Raw genomic sequence first — 16,380 nt, 5'->3', positions numbered from 1 at the left:
GAGCATTTACAATGAATCTTGTCTAAGCTCAAAGACAATTGAAAGACCCAAATATGTTTACACATTACAGACTCAAGAGGACCACAATGAATGTGATCAAAAGCACCATGACCCCACCAATTCAGAATGAGTGCAGAGCCCAGCACCATGGGCAGCCTCAGTGCACAGAATGCCAAACTTTACAACATTAGTCCTTTTACTTACCTAAAAAAATTAAAGGCACGCCGTAGTAGATTTTTTTATTTTATAAAACACACACACACACACACACACACACGCACATATATATATATATGTTTAAGATCTAGGGTACATGTGCACAACGAGCAGGTTTGTTACATATGTATACATGTGCCATGTTGCTGTACTGCACCTGTTAACATTTACATTAGGTATATCTCCTAATGCTATCCCTCCCCGAGCTTTACGCCAGGCCCTGGGTGTGATGTTCCCCACCCTGTGTCTAAGTATTCTCATGGTTCAATTCTCACTCACCTATGAGTGAGAACATGTGGTGTTTGGTTTTGTATACTTGCGATAGTTTGTTCAGAATGATGGTTTCCAGGTTCATACATGTTCCTACAAAAGACATGAACCCATCCCTTCTTATAGCTGCATAGTATTCATATGTATTCATAATAGTGTATATGTGCCACATTATCTTAATCCAGTCTATCATTGATGGACATTTGGGTTGGTTTCAAGTCTTTGCTATTGTGATTAGTGCCACAATAAACATACGTGTGCATGTGTCTTTATAGCAGCATGATTTATAATCCTTTGGGTATATACCTGGTAATGGGATGGCTGGGTCAAATGGTGTTTCTAGTTCTAGATCCTTGAGGAATCGCCACACTGTCTTCCACAATGGTTGAACTAGTTTACAGTCCCACCAACAGTGTAAAAGTATTCCTATTTCTCCACATCCTCTCCAGCACCTGTTGTTTCCTGACATTTTAATGATTGCCATTCTAACTGGTGTGAGATGGTAGCTCATTGTGGTTTTGATTTGCATTTCTCTGATGGCCAGTGATGATGAGCATTTTTTCATGTGTCTGTTGGCTGCATAAATGTCTTCTTTTGAGAAGTGTCTGTTCATATCTTTTGCCCACTTTTTGATGGGGTCGTTTGATTTTTTCTTGTAAATTTGTTTCAGTTCTTTGTAGATTTTGGATATTAGCCCTTTGTCAGACACGTAGATTGTAAAAATTTTCTCCCATTCTGTAGGTTGCCTGTTCACTCTGATGGTAGTTGCTTTTGCTGTGCAGAAGTTCTGTAGTTTAATTAGATCCCATTTGTCAATTTTGGCTTTTGTTGCCATTGCTTTTGGTGTTTCAGACATGAAGTCCTTTCCCGTGCCTATGTCCTGAATGGTATTGCCTAGGTTTGCTTCTAGGGTTTTTATGGTTTTAGGTCTAACATTTAAGTCTTTAATCCATCTTGAATTAATTTGTGTATAAGGTGTAAGGAAGGGATCCAGTTTCAGCTTTCTACATATGGCTAGCCAGTTTTCCCAGCACCATTTGTTAAATAGGGAATCCTTTCCTCATTTCTTGTTTTTGTCAGGTTTGTCAAAGATTGTTGTAGATGTGTGTTGTTATTTCTGAGGGCTCTGTTCTGTTCCATTGGTCTATATCTCTGTTTTGGTACCAGTACCATGCTGCTTTGGTTACGGTAGCCTTGCAGTATAGTTTGAAGTCAGGTAGCATGATGCCTCCAGCTTTGTTCTTTTGGCTTAGGATTGTCTAGGCTATGCAGGCTCTTTTTTGGTTCCATATGAACTTTAAAGTGGTTTTTTCCAATTCTGTGAAGAAAGTCATTGGTAGCTTGATGGGGATGACGTTGAATCTATAAAGTACCTTGGGCAGTATGGCCATTTTCACGATATTGATTCTTCCTATCATGAGCATGAAATGTTCTTCCATTTTTTTGTGTCCTCTTTTATTTCATTGAGCAGTGGTTTGTAGTTCTCCTTGAAGAAGTCCTTCACGTCCCTTGTAAGCTGGATTCCTAGGTATTTTATTTTATTTGAAGCAATTGTGAATGGGAGTTCACTCATCATTTGGCTCTCTGTTTGTCTGTTATTGGTGTATAGGAATGCTTGTGATTTTTGCACATTGATTTTGTATCCTGAGACTTTGCTGAAGATGCTTATCAGCTTAAGGAGATTTTGGGCTGAGACAATGGGGTCTTCTGAATATACAATAGTGTCATCTGAAAACAGGGACAATTTGACTTCCTCTTTTTCTAATTGAATATCTTTTATTTCTTTCTCCTGCCTAATTGCCCCGGCCAGAACTTCCAACACTATGTTGAATAGGAGTGGTGAGAGAGGGCATCCCTCTCTTGTGCCAGTTTTCAAAGGGAATGCTTCCGGTTTCTGCCCATTCATTATGATATTGGCTGTGGGTTTGTCATAAATAGCTCTTATTATTTTGAGATACGTTCCATCAATACCTAGTTTATTGAGAGTTTTTAGCATGAAGGGCTGTTGCATTTTGTCAAAGGCCTTTTCTGCATCTATTGAGATAATCATGTGTTTTTTGTCTTTGGTTCTGTTTACATGATAGATTACGTTTATTGATTTGCATATGTTGAACCACCCTTGCATCCCAGGGATGAAGCCAACTTGATCATGGTAGATAAGCTTTCTGATGTGCTGCTGGATTCGGTTCACCAGTATTTTATTGAGGATTTTTGCATCAATGTTCATCAGGGATTTTGATCTAAAAATCTCTTTTTTTGTAGTGTCTCTGCCAGGCTTTGGTATCAGGATGATGCTGGCCTCATAAAATGAGTTAGGGAGGATTCCTTCTTTTTCTGTTGATTGGAATAGTTTCAGAAGGAATGGTACCAGCTCCTGTTTGTATCTCTGGTAGAATTTGGCTGTGAATCCATCTGGCCCTGGACTTTTTTTGGTTGGTAGGCTATTAACTATTGCCTCAATTTCAGAGCCTGTTATTGATCTATTCAGGGATTCAACTTCTTCCTGGTTTAGTCTTGGGAGAGTGTATGTGTCGAGGAATTTATCCATTTTTCCTAGATTTTCTAGTTTTTTTGCATAGAGGTGTTTATAGTATTCTCTGATGGTAGTTTGTATTTCTGTGGGATCGGTGGTGATATCCGCTTTATCATTTTTTGTTGTGTCTATTTGATTCTTCTCTCTTTTCTTCTTTATTAGTCTTGGTATCAGTCTATCAATTTTGTTAATCTTTTCAAAAAACCAGCTCCTGGTTTCATTGATTTATTTTGAAGGGTTTCTGTTTCTCTGTCTCCTTCAGTTCTGCTCTGATCTTAATTATTTCTTGCCCTCTGCTAGCTTTTGAATGTGTTTGCTCTTGCTTCTCTAGTTCTTTTAATTGTGGTGTTAGGGCGTCAATTTTAGATCTTTCCTGCTTTCGCTTGTGGCCATTTAGTGCTATAAATTTCCCTCTACACACTGCTTTAAATGTGTCTCAGAGATTCTGGCATGTTGTGTCTTTGTTCTCGTTGGTTTCAAAGAACGTCTTTATTTCTGCCTTCATTTTGTTATGTAACCAGTGGTCAGGAGCAGGTTGTTCAGTTTCCATGTAGTTGAGCAGTTTTGAGTGAGTTTCTTAATCCTGAGTTCAGTTTGATTGCACTGTGGTCTGAGAGACAGTTTGTTATAATTTCTGTTCTTTTACATTTGCTGAGGAGTGTTTTACTTCCAACTATGTGGTCAATTTTGGAATAAGTGCGATGTGGTGCTGAGAAGAATGTATATTCTGTTGATTTGGGGTGGAGAGTTCTGTAGATATCTATTAGGTTCACTTGGTGCAGAATTGAGTTCAATTCCTGGATATCTTTGTTAACTTTCTGTCTCGTTGATCTGTCTAACGTTGACAGTGAGGTGTTAAAGTCTTGCATTATTATTGTGTGGGAGTCTAAGGCTCTTTGTAGGTCTCTAAGGACTTGCTTTATGAATCTGGGTGCTCCTGTATTGGGTGCATATATATTTAGGATAGTTAGCTCTTCTTTACCATTATGTAATGGCTTTCTTTGTCTCTTTTGATCTTTGTTGATTTAAAGTCTGTTTTATCAGAGACTAGGATTGCAACCCCTGCTTTTTTTTTGTTTTCCATTTGCTTGGTAGATCTTCCTCCATGCCTTTATTTTGAGTCTATGTATGTTTCTGCATGTGAGATGGGTCTCGTGAATATAGCACAGTGATGGGTATTGACTCTTTATCCAATTTGCCAATCTGTGTCTTTTAATTGGAGCATTTAGCCCATTTACATTTAAGGTTAATATTGTTATGTGTGAATTTGATCCTATCATTATGATGTTAGCTGGTTATTTTGCTTGTTAGTTGATGCAGTTTCTTCCTAGCATCGATGGTCTTTAGATTTTGGCATGTTTTTGCAGTGGCTGGTACCGGTTGTTCCTTTCCATGTTTAGGGTTTCCTTCAGGAGCTCTTGTAAGGCAGGCCTGGTGGTGACAAAATCTCTCAGCATTTGCTTGTCTGTAAAGGATTTTATTTCTCCTTCACGTATGAAGCTTAGTTTGGCTGGATATGAAATTCGTGTTGAAAATACTTTTCTTTAAGAATGTTGAATATTGGCCCCCACTCTCTTCTGGCTTATAGAGTTTCTGCCAAGAGATCTGCTGTTAGTCTGATGGGCTTCCCCCTTTGTGGGTAACCTGACCTTTCTCTCTGGCTGCCGTTAACATTTTTTCCTTCATTTCAACTTTGGTGAATCTGACAATTATGTGTCTTGGAGTTGCTCTTCTCAAGGAGTATCTTTGTGGTGTTCTCTGTATTTCCTGAATTTGAATGTTGGCCTGCCTTGCTAAGTTGGGGAAGTTCTCCTGGATAATATCCTGAAGAGTGGTTTCCAACTTGGTTCCATTCTCCCCGTCACTTTCAGGTACACCAATCAGACATAGATTTGGTCTTTTCACATAGTCCCATATTTTTTGGAGGCTTTGTTCATTTCTTTTTACTCTTTTTTCTCTAAACTCCTCTTCTTGCTTCATTTCATTCATTTGATCTTCGATCACTGATACCCTTTCTTCCACTTGATCAAATTGGCTACTGAAGCTTGTGCATGTGTCATGTAGTTCTCATACCATGGTCTTCAGCTCCATCAGGTCATTTAAGGTCTTATCTATGTTATTTATTCTAGTTAGACATTCGTCTAATCTTTTCTCAAGGTTTTTAGCTTCTTTGCGATGGATTCAAACATCCTCCTTTAGCTCAGAGAAGTTTATTATTACTGATCGTCTGAAGCTTTCTTCTCTCAACTCGTCAAAGTCATTCTCCATCTAGCTTTGTTCTGTTGCTGGTGAGGAGCTGTGCTCCTTTGGAGGAGAAGAGGCACTCTGAGTTTTAGAATTTTCAGCTTTTCTGCTCTGGTTTCTCCCCTTCTTTGTGGTTTATCTACCTTTGGTCTTTGATGATGGTGACGGACAGTTGGGGTTTTGGTGTGGATGTCCTTTCTGTTAGTTTTCCTTCTAACAGTCAGGACCCTCAGCTGCAGGTCTGTTGGAGTTTGCTGGAGGTTCACTCCAGACCCTGTTTGCCTAGGTATCACCAGCAGAGGCTGCAGAACAGCAAATATTCAAGAAGGGCAATTGTTGCTGCCTGATCCTTCTTCTGGAAGCTTCGTCTCAGAGGGTCACCTGGCTGTTTGAAGTGTCGGTCGGCCCCTTACTGGGAGGTGTCTCCCAGTTAGGCTACATGGGGGTCAGGGACCCACTTGAGGAGGCAGTCTGTCAGTTCTCAGATCTCAAACTTCATACTGGGAGAACCACTACTCTCTTCAAAGCTGTCAGACAGGGATGTTTAAGTCTGCAGAAGTTTCTGCTGCCTTTTATTCTGCTATGCCCTGCCCCCAGAGGTGGAGTCTACAGAGGCAGGCAGGCCTCCTTGAGTTGCGGTGGGCTCCACCCAGTTCGAGCTTCTCGGAGCTTTGTTTACCTTCTCAAGCCTCAGCAATGGTGGATGCCCCTCCCCCAGCCTCACTGTGGCCTTGCAGTTCTATCTCAGACTGCTGTGCTAGCAGTGAGTGAGGCTCCACCGGCCTGCGACCCTCCAAGTCAGGAGTGGGATATAATCTCCTGGTGTGCCATTTGCTAAGACCCTTGGAAAAGTGCAGTATTAGGGTGGGAGTGTCCCAATTTTCCAGATACCATCTGTCACGGCCTCCCTTGGCTAGGAAAGGGAATTCCCTGACCCCTTGTGCTTCCCGGGTAAGGCAATGCCCCGCCCTGCTCTGTGGGCTGCACGCACAGTCTGACAAGCCCCAGTGAGATGAACCCGCTACCTCAGTTGGAAATGCAGAAATCACCTGTCTTCTGCATCGCTCACGCTGGGAGCTGTAGACTGGAGCTGTTCCTATTTGGCCATCTTGGAACCTCCCTTGCAGATTTTTTTTAAGTACATAATCTAAAGAGTTAAAATTCTGCCTCTGCACAGATTCCCAAGAGTAGGGGCCACCTAATGGAAAAATTTCTGAAGTTCTCAAAAATTACTATTCTCAAAATATTTCTTTCTGGATGTGTCCCCTATGTGTCACTACTCTGATGGAGGTAACATTAAGGCATACTGTACACCTTTAGCTATAGCTTACTGGGAACAGAGAAGCTAGCACTGTGAAAACTAGGGGAACTGACTTGGTTGTAGAGGTCAAGAAACCCTTAACAAGAGAAGTGAAACTGCAGCCAGCAGCTAAGACACAGCCCCCAGAGGACATGATGAATCCAGGAAATGTTTCAACTAGCATTAATACTTAAAGCTGTCAGACATGTTAGTTCAATCATGGGAAGAAGTTTCCAGAGAGCATGACAATTGGAATTCAGAAAGCCAGCAGTGGATTGAATCTAGGTCATCTACTGTTTGCAGTGGGCTACTTCAGTGATCACTTGGGGACATCTGGATGGGTCTGCTCTGCCAAAATCAAAATATCTAAGAAAAGGGTCAGCTAGCCAAGAAAGCTGCAGGCTCAATGCAAGATTCTGATGCCAGCAAGGAGACTGGAGGTGCTTGTCATGAATGTAGGCTGACTTTTGCCTTCAGTGTCCTTTGCCTCAATTTCCTGGCTACTTGAGAAGTCTCTGTTCAAGACTCACTTCTTCACTGAGTCCATATGTTTCAACTTCCCCCTCATTCTCAGTTGCTTAAAACAAAAGTAGCAATCCCAACTCCCTGCCCTTAAAAGTAAAGGAGATATATTAATTTGAGCCAAACAGGAGACATTTGCTGCAGGAATTTTCAGTATCAACCAAAGCCAAATCTAGGTATGAGTTGGCCAACCAGGCCTCTTAAATTAAGGTTGATTTTTTGACAGGATGGAGAATAACAGACCTTGAGTCCCCAAGCAAGAAATTCCAGTTTAAAAAAAAAAAAAGAAAGAAAAAGAATTTGCAGGATAAGGAAAAACAGACCTTGAGCCCTCAAGCAAGAAATTGCAGGTTAAAAAAAAAAAAAAAGGTTTTTACAAGTTGTATCCTATGGTTCCTGCAAAACCAGGAACTACCAACCAAGATGTCTTTATCCATTGTCTTTTCTGGCCACACATTGCAGTGGTTCCTCCAATTACTAACTTTTTCTACTTTTGGGAGCTGGGAACATGCTTCCCATGCTTTTTCCATATTATTTTAAAAAATAGTTTGACTCAACCTTTAAGAATTTAAAATATTGCATTAGTAATGAGAAATCTGACTAGTTCCAGAGAGGAAAAAAAATGAAATGAGCAAAAGCCAGGGTTTAGTCATTTTAAATTAAGAAAAACATTTTATAGACTAGACTAGGGGCATCAGGAACTGACTTCTTTCAAAACAAGAGGGAGCATAAGCATAGCTTCCAGGAAGGCTCTGAATGCCCCCTATGCAGCAGCTCCCTCTAGCTTTAAATTACTCATGGCTATACTTGGCTTTGAGCCTCAAATTTTTTTGGAAGTCCATGTCAGAGCTGGAAAGAGAACCTCGGATTTCTCACTTCTGAACCCCTGCTCATCTGTTTCTCCTGCCTCTGCCTCTGCAAGGAGGAAACATGACTCAAGCAACAAACACTCTGTCGTCGACAGAAGAGAGGACTGACAAAGAACAGCTCCAATAAGTCCTTGGGGACTTGAACAGTGCCTTCCTATTCTTTAAAAAAAAATCCTCCACCAGCACACAACCAAAGAAGATGGTCTTCAGGTTGAGACATGGTCAAGTGAAGCAATTTGTGGGAGAGGAAGAGACCCAACCATGAGCACAAATGATTCTGTCATTTGGGAAGGAATCTGTGGAGGCTTCCTTTTTTCTCGTTTGTCTGGGCTTAAGTATCTGTCTCCTAAATACTCCTGGAGTGAAACCCTGACTGTTTTTGATTCTTGGTATGAATACAGATAATGAAAGAGAGTTTCTAGATTATTTTCAGGAGTTTTCAATAGAAGATGTCAGAAAAGTTTTCAAAGGCATAATTGACTTGTGGCTGTCCATGTTCCAACAAGGAGCTCAGCTTGATCCTTTAAAGTGATTCTTCCTGTGGAGAAAGCAGGCTCAGCAAGCACTGTATTGGTCACCCTAGTGGAGACAAAGGGGGCTGCATGAGTCCAATGAGAAGGCATGAAAACTATCTTGGAAAAAATTCAGCCAGAGCCCAAAGAGTCTTCTCCTAGTTTTGCAGAGGGCAAGACCATCTGTAATGGAACTTCCTCGTGATACTTTTGCCTTGGAAAGCATTATGTTTCTCTCCCCCTTGGGTGAATTCTTGCCTTATTTTAAATATCCAGAGTGGAAATAGACATTTTGTGCCTGAAATTACTGCTGTCTTGGTAGGTCTTCAGAATAAAACCAATGTAGCTTAGGGAGTAAGAAAGCTGCGTTGGTATATTTGGAATGTGGATTTTTATCAGATTGATACAGAGGTTAACTGGGTATGATATAATTAGGAAATGTTTTTATTTTTTCCCACCAATGCCTAGGACAGACTGCATCACTTTCAATTCCATTTTAGCCACTAATAAGTTGTCACATCTTCAGGAATTAAAAAAATCTAATCCAGATCATTCTAAATCAAAACTTCAACCCTGCATCCAATTAAAACTTCTTTCCCCATCCAGCTCAGTCTTGTTTGGAAATTAGCATCTGGGGAGGAGTCATTGTCTTTTCCTATCATCTCACTCTACCCAGTGCCTACTTCTGGGTTCTCTAGGTACAAGAGTGATGACAGAAAAAAGATAAAAGAATTTTTACTTCATTGGTGTTGTTTGCAGTGTTCTCTTGGCTCCTGAAGAGCCTCTATTGTGTGAATACTGGCTTTACTTTGTGAGGGGCAGTTATGGGTACATTGAAGACCACTAAGGAGACTTCCTGTGGTACTATCTCTTAACCCAAACAACGCTTCCTCTGGTGAAGTATGGTGACCCCATACTTCAGTTTCTGCCCCATCAGTATAAATCTGGGGACCCCCCTAGCCAATCAATAGTCTTTCAAGACAACTTGATCCTGGAATCTTTTACATATTTGTCTGATGCCTTGGGAGGGCATACATTCTTGCCCCTCAAAACAATGCAAGGGAAGCTTACGCAGACACTACCCCTGTTCTTCTTGCCCTACTACTGTGCACTGCCCCAGCCAACCTCCCACATTTAGACTTCTTCATGGGACACCTGTGAAGCTTTCTAGTGAACTTGGCTCTTACAATAGCCCAAGGCAAGCTAATGAGTTTCTCAACCCCAAAAGACATTCAGCTAGGGAATGTCATGTGACATGTTTTCCCCTTCAAGCAGACAACCCAAAGCCCATGAGAAGTGATTGTGGTATAACCCCAAAGTCTATGAGAAGCTATCGAGGTGTTATTGCATCCTCTTCATTTGGCTAATGAAGGAGAGCAAAAAGAAATAACAACCTTTCCTCTTCTCTTGTCTCCTCCCTGAAGGGGAGACCCACAACTGGCTTTACTCATACAAATTCCCTTCAAAACAACTCACCCAATGAATTTCAATCTTCCAATTTATGAAATGGACTTGAATGATGGGTGCAGATATTCCAAGGACAAGTCTGGTTCCTCCCGGAAAGTCCTGAATGCCGGGTTATTTTTCACCCATTGCCCTTGATACTGAGGCAGGCTCATTCTGCTCATCATCCAGAAGGCCAATCACTGAGACAACAAGTTTTGCAGTACAGAAAATATTAATTCACAGGGAAATCCAGCATGGAGAGGAGAGAACAGCTCTCAAATCCACCTCTCCAAAGATAGGGTTTAGGGATATATATGGGGTAAAGAAGTGGATTGGTTTAAGACATAGGGAAAGGTGAACAACAGTGGGAAAAAATGAGGTGGTCTGTGATCTGCCAAATAGTCAGGGTTCATGGCTCTTCATAAGACACATGTTCAGAAACTGGTGGTGTTAGCATGATCTGAGGGAGGAGTTTTTGGCTCTATGACATTGAATGGTCAGCACTTGGGCATTTGGGCATTTGCACAGGCCCAATGGTCTCAACTGGTTCAAGCTGGACAAAAGCTGACCCTAAGTTCCTGAGTAACAACTTAAGCAATCATTACATCAATACATCAGAGGTATTAATACATTGATTAATATCAATGCATCAGAGATATTATCTATAAGGAATCTTGTGAAGGCTAAGTTGCAGCATTTAGCAGCCTGCTTTTCAGCAATGTAGGTTAAAAAATCAAGAAGAAGCAAGTAACTAAAAAAGATTAGACCTGGTTTTACCATCAGCTTTAAGGTTTTAGCTGAAGTTGCAGTGAAGAGAGAAAAATATCTTTACATAGGCTGCTACACAGATTCTTCCTCTTTACGAATGAGGATTTACCCCAACTAGGACAGAAACATCAGAAGATGAAGTGATAGAAATGGCTGCTTCAGTGGTGATCTTCCCATCTCTCCTGGATTTCTCTTTGGCTAATACCAATGGGTCCTTAGCTCTGACCTTCCACCCAGAGTGATGTGTCTAATCCCAACCCTGTGTACACTGATCCCTCTGCAGGACGTTGGGTGGCCATTCCCCAAAGAAACACCAACCAATTTTCAAGGGGCTTTTACACCACCTGGATGAGTCTTCAAGCCTTTACGTCCATAAAACACTAAAGCATTACATTATATAAAACTGGCTACATAAATACTAGAAATTGAAAATCCATTACCAGCAACATACATTAGTTCATTAAACATAAAATGTTTCTTTTAACCCCAAAAAACATCATCGGAAGCAGTCAACCTAAAGCATACCAAAAGATGAGAGATAATGTTGAACTTTATAAATGGCATCCACTCTCAGTTACCCCCATGTGATTTATTGAGAGGAAAATATTCATCTTCTCCCAGATCAGTTTGTGCCTGGCTCACCTTCCCCTTGTGTTGGTGTGACATTAAGGAATAAAATCTAACTCAATATCATGCCTCAAAAGGAAGTAGCTGGTTCAAGGAAAAAGCCACATAAAGCACCCTAAAGCCAAATACTTGTCATTTCTAAGAATTTTTAGTAGAGAAAATATTTATTCACAGTGCAGCCCAGCACAGAGATGGGAGCAAAGCTCTCGAGGAATCCTGTGACATTAAATTGTCTGTAACATAGTGAATTTGATAGAAAAACCAAAGCAGTCATATGCTTGAATTCTTATACACATCAAACCTATTGAAAGTTAAAGGGATGGTGATATGTCATAACCACAGCATAAGGCAAGTTTAAGCTTGACCATTTCTCTTTCACAGTTCCCAGCACTGACAAAATAGGCATACACATGAATTATCAACTGGGGTTCATTCTACACACTCTCACAAGAAATGGGGACCATGACAAGGATATGGTGAGTAGGAGGGCAAGTAGAGGAGCTGAGCCTGAGCCAAGGCACACCACAGGACACTTTTCAGTCTGGGCCAGGCCTCTGGTATTAGTGCTCAGTACCAGGAAAGGAGGAGGAGAAACAGTTGGCAGGGCAGGATACACAAGCTGTACCCAGCATCACTCGGTGCCTTCAGAGAGATCAGCTAGCTCCACCAGCCATATGAGTGGCAACAGATTGCCTTGAGCCATTTGCACTATGGCTCTGCTCATCGTCCTCACTTGGGTACCTGCCTGGCCTCAGAACTCATAGTTCCCATCTGTCTCTGAACCCTGACCTGGTCTCACTTTTCAGCCCACTCCCATTCCCAGGTTTCACATGTCAATGTGTTCTTCACACTTGGACCTTTTAAGAAAGGCTTTAAAAGGCTCGAATTCACTAGCTCCTACTTGGAGAGGTCTAGCCAATTTCCCCTCACCATCCTATCCCCTTTTTTATTGACTGGGACTGCCCCCATCTGGGAGTGTTTTCTCTGTCTCATTTACATCCTTTAAGATGTTATTCCTTTCCCAATTATTCTAAGCTAGGTGGAGCTGATGTTCAAAATATTTAACAACTGGTATATGGTACAGGCACCGACCAATCAGAACAGATTCTAACTGTAAACAACCATCAGGGAAGGGGTGGCACACATCTACTAAATATATAGACCCCAAAGAAAGGACAAATAAACTTAGGCTTGTGTTTGTGCCCATGGCTTTTCTTCTGCTGTTTTTCAAGTGTCCCACAACTGTGTATGTTTTTCAAGTGTCCCACAACTGTGTAAAATTACAGCTAGCCTGACCAAGCACATCATTCAGAGACGAAATTCTGTGTCTGTGGGAAGAAAAAGCATTATATCTATATTTTTGGGTTTGGGGCTTTGTTTGGGTTTTTTTTATGTTTAGGTAATATCACTCCTAAATATGCATCTTCACATGTAGAAATGTCCATTTTAATAACAAAAGACAAAGTCTGTCCACATTGCCATCATATCATGAAGCTATTAGACTCTTTGAAGAAAATCCACCCTCTTAATTGGGGTGTTGTCTACGTTCAGGAGGTGAGGAAGAACTACACACTAGCCATCACAAGTTGTCCTCTTTACCACTCCGAGGGAACTATGCCAGCTGTCTTATTCCTCTCTGAATAAAAAAGTCTGATTGCTATCTGAGGAAGAAGCCCCCATCAAATAAAGATTCCCAAATATAAATTCTATTTTAATGGGCAAAGGCTGCTCATTTAAGCAATCTCGATTAAAGCAACAGCATTTCCTGGAAATAAAAGCGCATGCAGAGGTGTTTGGGAGCCCGAAGCATTATCGACACCAGCACGAAATGAATCTCTAGAGAAAGCTCTTCTTCAAGTGTCTCTGTTAAGGGCTAAACACACCCTAAATGTAACTTCAGCATAGCCATGCTAACTGTTCCTCACACTCCCTGGGCTGCCAGCCTGAGACAGGCATCAGCCCAGCAAAGCTAGGCATTATAAGACATCCATGGAGGCAGGGCCTGACTCTATTAGATCATAGGCCCAACTTCTCCAGACTCTGCATATTTAAAACACACAAATTTCCTTTCCCTCCAAAGAGAATCCATGAATTTCTTGAATACTATTTACTAGAGAATTGGTACACCAAAATATGTATAAATCAGGCTACTAATGTTATTTGTAAAACTGAAATTATAAACTTCCCTGTTTTTGCCATAGTGTTTCGCCACTTTTGAAGTGTTGGTCTGAAACATACATATACACACATATATTTAGTCAAAGTATTTGAATAACTCAAAGACTGCCAGTGGAGAGCAATGTCTCACTAGGGCTATAGTGTGCAATGCACCCATCAGAGACCGAGGGCCTTGCTCATTTAATTCAGCATTTTGTGGGCATCTCTGGGGGTACAATAAAGCCAATTTAGTCTGAAAGGAAAGCTGTTGGATCAATTAAAGGATAAGAATAAAATAACACATAACAAGAGCATTGGACACGTTTTGATTTTTTTGGAAAATACATAAGTGCGTAATCTGAGGCTGGCAAGAAAACAGCCACACACGGCAAGAAGTAAGAAGGAAGCCAACCACCACTGGAACCTCAGACATGAAGAGAAATGCTATTTCATACCAGTTTTGTTTGAAGCAATGGGCCAGATTTTATACAGACTCAAAGAACCTGATACTGCTGTTAACAAGCTGCTTGTATCCATGGTTTTCTAAGAAATGCTCTGGCCCTGAATTTAAATCTCAGCCAAAAGATAATTATTATTCTTAGAACTAACTCTCTCTTCCTCATAAGTGACTCATGTGGGCCAGGTATGCAATATTTTGCTCTGAATATTTACATCTTCCTCTGGCAGAGGTTTGACTTTGGTCTTTGAGAAATGCCATTGATGAAGTTATAACCGAGAGCACAATTTGGATCAGAGGTAGGTTTGGCCAAGCTAAGTTCCAGGGTCAAGTGTCTTGGAGGGGCAAGAACAGAGAGGTAGATTAAACAGTGGTCAGGATGGGAGGGAAGCAAGGATTCAAAGGCCTAATTCTCATAGGGCAAAGCTCTGGCGCCAAGTATCAGGCCAGATTGCAAGATGCATGGGTACAAGTAGAAATGGGCCACCTGCCTGGAGACGGATGGAGGAGTGGTGCCCAGGCGACAGCACTGTGCCTGGATCCACGCTGGCTGCCATTCCCTGAATTTCCTTGAATGTCCCTGACCCAGGTACAGCCTCATGATAAGAGTTTGCTGAGCCTCCCAGGAAAACTGTGCCCACCCACATGAACCTCAGCTGCAAGGATCTGTGGCTGGACTCAGTGGTCCATAGTCTACCCTACCACAGTGGTGATACCAGTGAAGGATCTACCTCTTCTGACACTCCCTACTGTGACCATGTCTACAAAGAGTAAATCGCCTGATCGTGCTACCAAATTCTGATGTGTAACCCATTACCCTTTTAAGCCATGACGTAAACTAGTACCATTTTTGTAGAGTGGCATTGACATGCGTCTCTTTAAATAATATTCCAATAGCAACTGATTCCTTTTTCAGAAGCAACAAGTTCACAGGCTCTGGAAGAGAAGGGAGGAAGAGCAAAGAGGAGTATTGTATGAATCATTCAACTAACAAGTGCCAAAAAGCTTTTTACATTCTTAATCACTGAACAGGAACACATGTATAGAATTTGCATTTAACCATGACTGTAGACAGGTTTGGGTGTATTTTGGTGTATTTGTCCCAGTGCCTCATGAGAGTACACAGATGAATAATCAGGGAACTTACTTTAGAAGAGCACATTTTATTTGGGAGAAATCTGGAAGGGCACCAGGGTCAAGGTATGGGACCCCTCCTCCCATGCTAAGCTTTCCAGAGCAGTTCTGATTTCAAATATTCAGTCCTGTTGCATAACCAATTGATACTTCAACACCTTCTCATCCAAACTGCATCTCCTGACCATCTCACACACATAGGAGTCCATGTGTCCTGATTTAGAGAGTTGGAAAAAAAAATAGTGCCCATGGATACATTTCAGTAGAGATGTTTCTCCAACTTTGGGCTTTTCTAGCCACAGCTACACTCTCTGTGTAAGACTCCTCACTGCACAGATAAGAAGAGAGCTTTTCAAGCTGTTCTGAGAATCCTCAGAGAGCCTGTAGAAGACAATAGCCCTCTGACAGGAGCTGGGAGAGCATTAAAGCAGAAGGCTTTAGCTAGCACTCACACCAGCAGAAGGTGGGCAGAGGATGTGTGCCCTGACACAAGGCTTGTCCAAGGGGGCAGGAAACTGGAAGAGACTTTGAACACTGGTAAGCTGCAATCATTGACAACTCAAATAAGACTGCCTTCTAGGGCCACTAAAGGCCTCCTTTTGACGAATTGGGATCAAATTATTTCAAGTGTGAAGTACTAAACTGTCCAATAGGACACATCCACAGAGTTTCCAAGTTGGCTGTCCCAGACACACAGGATACTAAGAGAACCATGTGGAAGGGTGAGACTCCCTGGCTCTTCCTTTACTGACCACTCAGCAAGATCCTTGACCTTAGCATTATCTGTGTTATTGCAGTCTATCTTCCTGAGTCATGAATTTGCTACTTTTCTCATTCTGGGTCTGGGTGTAACCTTTGGGAGGTGCTCCTCTCAGCTTTGTAGTCTTCTTTAACTCATCCAACAGCCACAGGGCCAGGTGAGAGGTGCCCCACTTTCCATCTATTTCTGTTGGAGTTCACTCTGCTGGTAATGTGGCACCAGCCACTGCCACTAGTTTGACAAGGAACTCTCCAATCTGCATTCACCATACAGCTAGCATATCTCCAACCCTAGCATCCAATAGGTATCACAGTCTCTGAGGAGCTATTAAAGGCATCCATCTATCCACTGTTCTCCACACATGGTGCAGAAGATGGATGGTACGTGTTCTGGGGAGGGAAGAGCATCTTGCTACCTGTCCTGCAAACAACAAACCAGGTCTGCCCATGGATAGACTTTTTGCACAACTTGTTGGATTTCTCCACCCAGAACATCCCTTCTGACATCAGCTCCATCACTTCCTAATATTCCCATTAACACTTTGACAACTGGCCAACACCTTAGG

Source organism: Macaca nemestrina, chromosome 7, assembly GCF_043159975.1.
Source record: "Macaca nemestrina isolate mMacNem1 chromosome 7, mMacNem.hap1, whole genome shotgun sequence".
NCBI classification, from domain to species: domain Eukaryota; kingdom Metazoa; phylum Chordata; class Mammalia; order Primates; family Cercopithecidae; genus Macaca; species Macaca nemestrina.
The sequence above is the reverse complement of the archived record's forward strand: the minus strand, read 5'-3'. Positions refer to the sequence as shown.